The sequence below is a fragment of the Orycteropus afer genome, unplaced genomic scaffold (assembly GCF_000298275.1).
Source record: "Orycteropus afer afer isolate SDZICR_OR568_19922 unplaced genomic scaffold, OryAfe1.0 scaffold00054, whole genome shotgun sequence".
Classification (NCBI taxonomy): domain Eukaryota; kingdom Metazoa; phylum Chordata; class Mammalia; order Tubulidentata; family Orycteropodidae; genus Orycteropus; species Orycteropus afer.
Window position 1 is genome coordinate 11,570,142 of NW_006921641.1, and position 7,158 is coordinate 11,577,299.

General features: G+C 39.7%; 1 protein-coding gene across 1 annotated transcript in view; it reads left to right on the forward strand.

The window, feature by feature from the left end:
* RBKS (ribokinase) overlaps positions 1-7,158 on the forward strand; it is a 183,898-nt gene that overhangs the window by 135,428 nt on the left and 41,312 nt on the right. The gene's annotated exons all lie outside the window — the stretch shown is intronic.

Here is a 7,158-nt window from a genome sequence, read left to right on the forward strand (position 1 = left end):
GTTCTGCTGTGCATGGGGTCGCTATGAGTCGGAAACAACTTGACGGCACTTAACAACAACAACAAAAGAGTAAAAGGAGAACTTACAGACTGGGAAAAAATATTTGGCAATGTATATATCTGACAAGAGACTCATCTCTAAAATTTATAGAAAACTTCAACATCTCAATACCAAAAAGACAAACAATCCACTTCAAAAATGGGCAAAGGACACGAACAGACACTTAACCAAAGAAGATATTCAGGTAACCAACAAACATGTGAAGAAATGTTCACGATCACTAGCCGTTGTTGTTGTTGTTGGTTATGTGCCGTCGAGTCGGACCCGACTCATAGCGACCCCTCCTTGGGTTTCCAAGGCAGTGTCACTACAGAAGTAGATTGCCAAACCCTCCTTCCAAAGAGTGGCTAGCCATTAGAGAAATACAAATCAAAATGACAAGATATCATCCCACTCCAACAATAATAGCAAAGTTCAACAAGACAGAAAACAACTAATGCTGGTGAGGGTGTGGAGAGGTTGGAACTCTCATACACTGCTGATAGGACTGTAAAATGGTACAACCACTATGGAAAACAATCTGGTGCTTCCTTAAAAAGTTAGAAATAGAAATACCATTTGATCTAGCAATCCCATTACTAGGAACATATCCTAAAGAGGTGAGATCCAGCACACGAATAGACATATGTACACCCATGTTCATCACACCATTATTTACAACAGCAAAGAGATGGAAGCAACCTAAGCGCCCATCAACAGATGAATGAATAACCCAATGGTACATACACCCAGTGGAATACTATGCAACATTAGAGGATAATGAAGAATCAGTGAATGACCTCAAATGTGGATGAACTTGTAGGACATTGTGCTGAGTGAAATAAGTCAATCATAGATAGAGAGATATTATATTAGTCCATTATTGTAAAAAGTCAAGGAAAGATTTACACAGGGAAGGAAATTTTCTTTGTTGGTTACCATGGATAGGAGGGGAAGGGAAGGGGGAGTAAACAGATGGATAATTAAGAGACAGGTTTGATATGGGTGAAGGGAAAATCAATATAACAAAAGTGTGTGACTAACACAGTATCACTAAGGAAAAAGGAAGACACGGAGAGGTGCACAAGAGGTACAGACAATAAGGGCAAATACTGCTTCCTGTGTACACAATACTACATTGTCAGTAACAGCAAACACTAATCTATGGGTGGATACATAGGTAGACAAGTATGGATAGGCAAATGGGAATCTACCTATGACCATACACAGGTTTGGCAAACAGCATTCCTGCATATATATTTGTATGTGCTATAAAAATGTCCATATGCAGTTTAAACATGTAAGAGGCAAAATTAGGATAACTTCTTGGCCACAAATAAGCACCTTGTGGGAGTGGGTCACTGGGCCTGTAGGTTGGAGACCATGGTCACAGGATACCAGGCTCAATTGACACAACATGAACGATATTCAGAAAAACTTTTCTGCATCTTACTTCGGTGAATAGCAACTAGGGCCTTAAAAGCTGGCGAGCAGCTATCTAATTGGCAGCTATTGGTCTTTCATCATCCAGAGCAAAGAAGAGGGTAGGAAAGCAAAGACACATGGAAACAGTCCAAGGAATTAATAGATCATAGAACCTCCACTTATATGACCCTCAGACCAGAAGAACTAGATGGCGCCCTGCTACCAATGCCAGCCACTCAGGATCAAAATTGGAGATTCTATATTGTTGTTGTTGTTGTTGTTGTTATGTGCTGTTGAGTCAGACCCAACTCATAGTGACCCCTCCTTGGGTTGCTGAGGCAGTATCACTATGGAAGTAGATTGCCCAACCTTCCTTCCAGAGATTCTATATAGCATAGGAGAAAAATGTAGAACGAAACTCAAAATCATAAAAAAAAAAAGAGAGTAGGATTATAGTCTGATAAAGACTGGTGAAACCCCTGAGACTATGGCCCCAAGTCACCTATAGGGCCTGGAATTGATCTCACTCCCGTGGCTTAACTCTCAGCCAAATTATAGACAGGCCTAGCTGAACACCTACACCAAGGAGATGCACTCCTTAGAACAATCAACCATGGGAGATCAGAAGGGCAGTACTTGCACAGGGAGAAAGGTAGGGAGGCAGGAATGCATAGGCAAGGACAGAGGGAAAGAGTAACCACAGAGAGGAAGTGGGAGGTGAGATGTTACACTGTGGAGAATGTAACCAATATCACGAAACAAAAAATGTATATATGAATCATTAAATATAATAGTAATCTACTTAGTAAAATTCCATACAAATCACATTAAAGAGTTAAAATAAATGCTTATCTTCCATAGTTGGCTGTCAAGAGATAGTCTAAAACTGATAAAGAAAAACTATAAGCATATCTTCAGAAATAGAAGATAAACACCAGAAGAAACCACTAAAAAAAATTTAAAGTATTTACCTCATGGAAAGGGGAGTAGGAAGGGATGGAACATTTTCATTTTAAGCCTTATCTTTTTGAGCTGCGTAGCTGGAGGGATTTGATTTTTTAAAAATAATACACAGTACGATGCTGTTTCACACCCAGTATGATCACTGTAACAAAAAAGATAAACAATAATAAGTATTGCCAGTGATGTGGACAAATTGGAACCCTTGTAAACTGCTAGTAGGAATGTAAAATGGCGTGGCCACTTTGGAAGGCAATCTAGTAGTTCCTCAAAAATTTAAACATAGAGGTACTTACTGTAAGGCCAGCCCCGTAGCTCCACTCTTAGGTATATGCCCAAGAAAAATGAAAACATACATCACCACAAAATTTATGCACAAATGTTCATAGCAGCATTATTCATAATAGCCAAAAAGTGGAAACAACTTGACTTCCATCAACTGATGAGTGGATAAACAAAATGTGGCATATCCATACAATGGAATGTTATTCAACCATAAAAAGGAATGAAGGACTGATTCATGCTATAACACGGATGAACCTTGAAAACATGATGCTAAATAAAAGAAGCCAGAGCAAAAGACTACATAGTGTGTGAGTCCATTTATATGAAAAGCCTAGAATAGGCAAATCCATAGGCAAAGAAAATACACTAGTGGTTGCTAGGGGCTGGAGGGAAGGTGAATGGAGAGTGGCTACAAATGGGTATGGGATTTCTTTTGGGGGTAGTGAAAATGCTCTAGTGGTAATGATTGCACAACCTTGTGAATACACTAAAATATAGTGAATTGTATACTTTTAAAGGGTGAATTTTATGATATGTGAGTTATATCTCAATTTTTTGTAATGGTCTAAACAATGACACTAACAAGAAAAAGATGCATCTAGGCACATCACTAATTAATGGATATGCTTGTGATAAGGAATACCGCTGAATGGCTCTACTGAATCTACTGAAATGGCGCTCAACATTTTGCCCCCAGTGGAGCTAAGACATTGGCAAGAAGCAAGTGAAGTTATTTTCTGGTTCTATACCAAGGTGCCCTGGTTATGCAGTGGTTAAAGCACTCAACTGATAACCAGAAGGTCGGTGGTTCGAACCTACCAGCCACTCTGTGGGAGAAAAATGTGGTGGTCTGCTTCTGTAAAGCTTTACAGCCTTGGAAGCTGTATGGGGCAGTTCTACTCTGTCCTGCAGTGTCAATGTGAGTCAGAACTGACTCGACCGCAGCGGTTTGGCTTGGGGTATAATCTACATCTTTTTTACTGCCAGTATCATGCTATCTTTGCCCCTGTCATCCAGCACTCTCATTATTAAAATTCTTGCCTTTTCTTCACAAGTGTTCAGCTTCTCATAAGTCTAAGAAAGGGGAGATTATTCATATGGTGGAGTGAGGAACTCCCAGGGAGGCATTTTCTTCTGAATAAATGGGCTCCTTCATTTTTCTGTCAGGAGGGTGTTACCTGTGCTCAGGCAGTCTGTAAGCTTCCTGATTATCTCCTCCTCCTGATATCTTATTAAGGAATCAGGGATGACCTGGGTGATGGAAGTACCTACCTTTAGTTAGCTGGCACACTGTCCACTTGAGACAGACAGCCTGCCCTAGCAGAAACCATTTCCCATTGTACATCAGTTCTTTTGCAGGCTGCTATATTCAGTTTTGCCTCACTGTTAATAGTTGAATATATCACTTCTATTTTTACATTCGTTTTTCCCGTTGTACTAGCGTGAGATGGTGGCAGTAGCTGCAGATGTCCTCAGCTCAGTTTGGAAGACATGACAGATGTGTCTCTTTTCTCATTTCTTTATGTTATCTGAATCTCAGCCTCAAAATGACAGCGTGCTCATGTCCTCATTCTGTTCCTTCCAACCTGAAGGTTAGGGCCTTTGCCTTCTCTGTGTTCAGGATTGTACTGAATAAACTCTCCATAGTTAAAAGAGTTACATACATTCACACATGGTAATATTTTAAGATGGTTGTAGTAGTATGATATATCATAAAATTAATTATATGCCCTATAAGCTCTGTAAAATTCTTGCGATATAAATTCCTTTTTTCACATGTAAATGGTTTAGTCCTACGATACACAGTAACACTCTCATTTTAAGAATTCAGCCCAGAGGCTAAAGCTGTCTTCTCAAGAATCATTCACTTTGTAATAAACCATCGTTACTCAGGGTACATGAGTAAGATGAGAGTAAACAAAACCCAGAGACGTGGAGAATTCATCTCACCTATATTTTATTTCTCTTTCTCCCTGTTCATGACATTTGAGTCCTATAGTATTCATATTTGCCCCTAAGGCAGTGAGCAGTGTCAGCCCAGCTGCATGGATGCCCCAAGGAACAACGCAGGGCTTGAGAATTAGTCCTAATTAGAGACTGCACAAGTAGGAAGTGAACTAGTTTCTGTTAAAGTTTGCAGGGAAGCGCTTACTAGGGTGAGGTGATTGCTGGGGCTGACCCATTATCCATAGGCATGAGAGGTAGCCTCTCCTGATGGAGTCACCTTTCCCAGAGTCTGGTTCAGCCATCCGGGTTACTCTCAAGGATGTTGTTGTTGGGTGCCATTGAGTCAGCCCCTGACTCACAATGACCCCATACACAATGAGACTGGACTATTGTGATCAGTAGGATTTTCACTGGCTGATTTCTAGAAGTGGATTGCCAGGCCTTTACTTCTTAGTCTGGAAGCTCCGCTGAAACCAGTTAAGCATCATAGCAATATATAAGCCTCTAACACGCAAGGCTGGGAATTGAACCTGGGCTTCCCACATGAAAGGCAGAATTCTACCACTGAACCACCACTGCCATCTTGCTTTCAGGGATAGATTCACATTAATCCATCTTCAAGGTACCATCTACAATGACAATTCAGTCTTTGAAAATCCAGCATCTGAGAGGTCGTTATTCCTACCTTGGTGTGACCTTTCCCACCCTATAAAATACCAAACTAATATTGCTGTACAAAATCAGAACCAATGAATTTAGGTTATCTTAGGAGATGTTTTCAACTAAGACAACCTGAGATGTTCACTGTTCCCTACTTTGCCATAGCCTTGCTGGGAGGATCAACTACTCAACAGTTGTTACATGGGACTGCCAATGTTGGACTGTAACTCTCCTTGGACTGTATTCCCTTAGAAGACTAATTTTTCTCCCCCCACCCAATCCCTTTATTTCGGACCAACTTATTCTTTTTTTTATTATTAATATTTTTTTATTATTTTATTTTTGCAGGTTCCCTCCCCTCTCCTCCCACCCCTGGTAACCAACAAAGAAGGTTTCCTTCCGTAAATAAACCTTGCCTTATTACAATAATGAACTAATACTATATTTGTCCTTCTGTGATTGACTTATTTCACTCAGCATAATGTCCTTCAAGTTCGTCCATGTTCTGCAGTGTTTTGCAGATTCTACATTATTCTTTAGGGTTTCATAGTATCCCACTGTGTGTATGTACCATAGTTTGGTTATCCTTTCTTCTGTTGATAGGCATGTAGGTTGTTTCCATCTTTTTGCTATTGTAAATAGTGCTGCAATGAACATGGGTGTGCACCATTCTGTCTTGGTTCTCACTTCTTTAGGGTGTATACCTAGTAATGGGAAGCCTGGGTCAAATGGTATTTCTAATTCCAACTTTTTAAGGAATTGCCATACTGCTTTCCTCAGTGGTTGTATCATTTTACAGTCCCACCAGCAGTGTATGAGAGTCCCAATCTCTCCACATCCTCACCAGCATTAGTTATTTTCTCTCTTGTTGAAATTTGCCATGAGTGCTGGGGTGAGATGGTATCTTATCGTTGTTTTGATTTGCATCTCTCTAATGGCTAATGATCATGAACATTTCTTCATGCATTTGTTGCCTGCCTGAATATCCTCTTTGGTGAAGTATCTATTCATGTCTTTTGCCCATTATTTTAATTGGATTATTTGCCTTTTTTGTTGAGGTGTTGGAGTTTTCTGTAAATTTTAGAGATAAGTCCCTTGTCAGATACATCATTGCCGAATATTTTTTCCCAATCTATAGGTTCTCTTTTGGAGAACTCTTTTGAAGCACATAAAAATTTTAATTTTTAGAAGGTCCCATTCATCTAGTATATCTGCTGTTTGTGCATTTTGGGTTATGGTGGACAGTCTATTTATGCCATAAATTAGGGCCCCTAAATTTGCCCCTGTTTTTTCCTTGAAGAACTTTGTAGTTTTAGGTTTCACATTTAAGTCTTTGATCTGCCTGGAGTTAGTTTTGGTGTATGGTGTGAGGTACAGATCTTGTTTCATTTTTATGCAAATAGATATCTAGCTTTGCCAGCACCGTTTGTTAAAGAGACCATCTCTTTCCCATTTAATGGATTTCAGCCCTTTGTCAAAAATCAGCTGACGATAGGTCGATGGATCTGTTTCTGAGTTCTCAATTCTATTTTACTGGTCTATATGTCTGTCGTTGCACCAATACCAGTCTATTTTGACTACTGCAACTGTATAGTAGGTTTTGAGATCCAGGAGTGTAAGACCTCCTACTGTGTTGTTCTTCTTCAATAGTGCTTTCCTTAACCGAGGTCTCTTTGCTTTCCATATAAAATTAGTGATTGGTTTTTCCATATCCTTAAAGAATGTTGGTGGGATCTGGATTGGGATTAAATGTATAGATTTCTTTGGGTAATACTGACATTTTCACAACGTTCAGTCTTCCTTTCGATGAGCACAGTATGTTCTTCCATTTATGTAGATCTT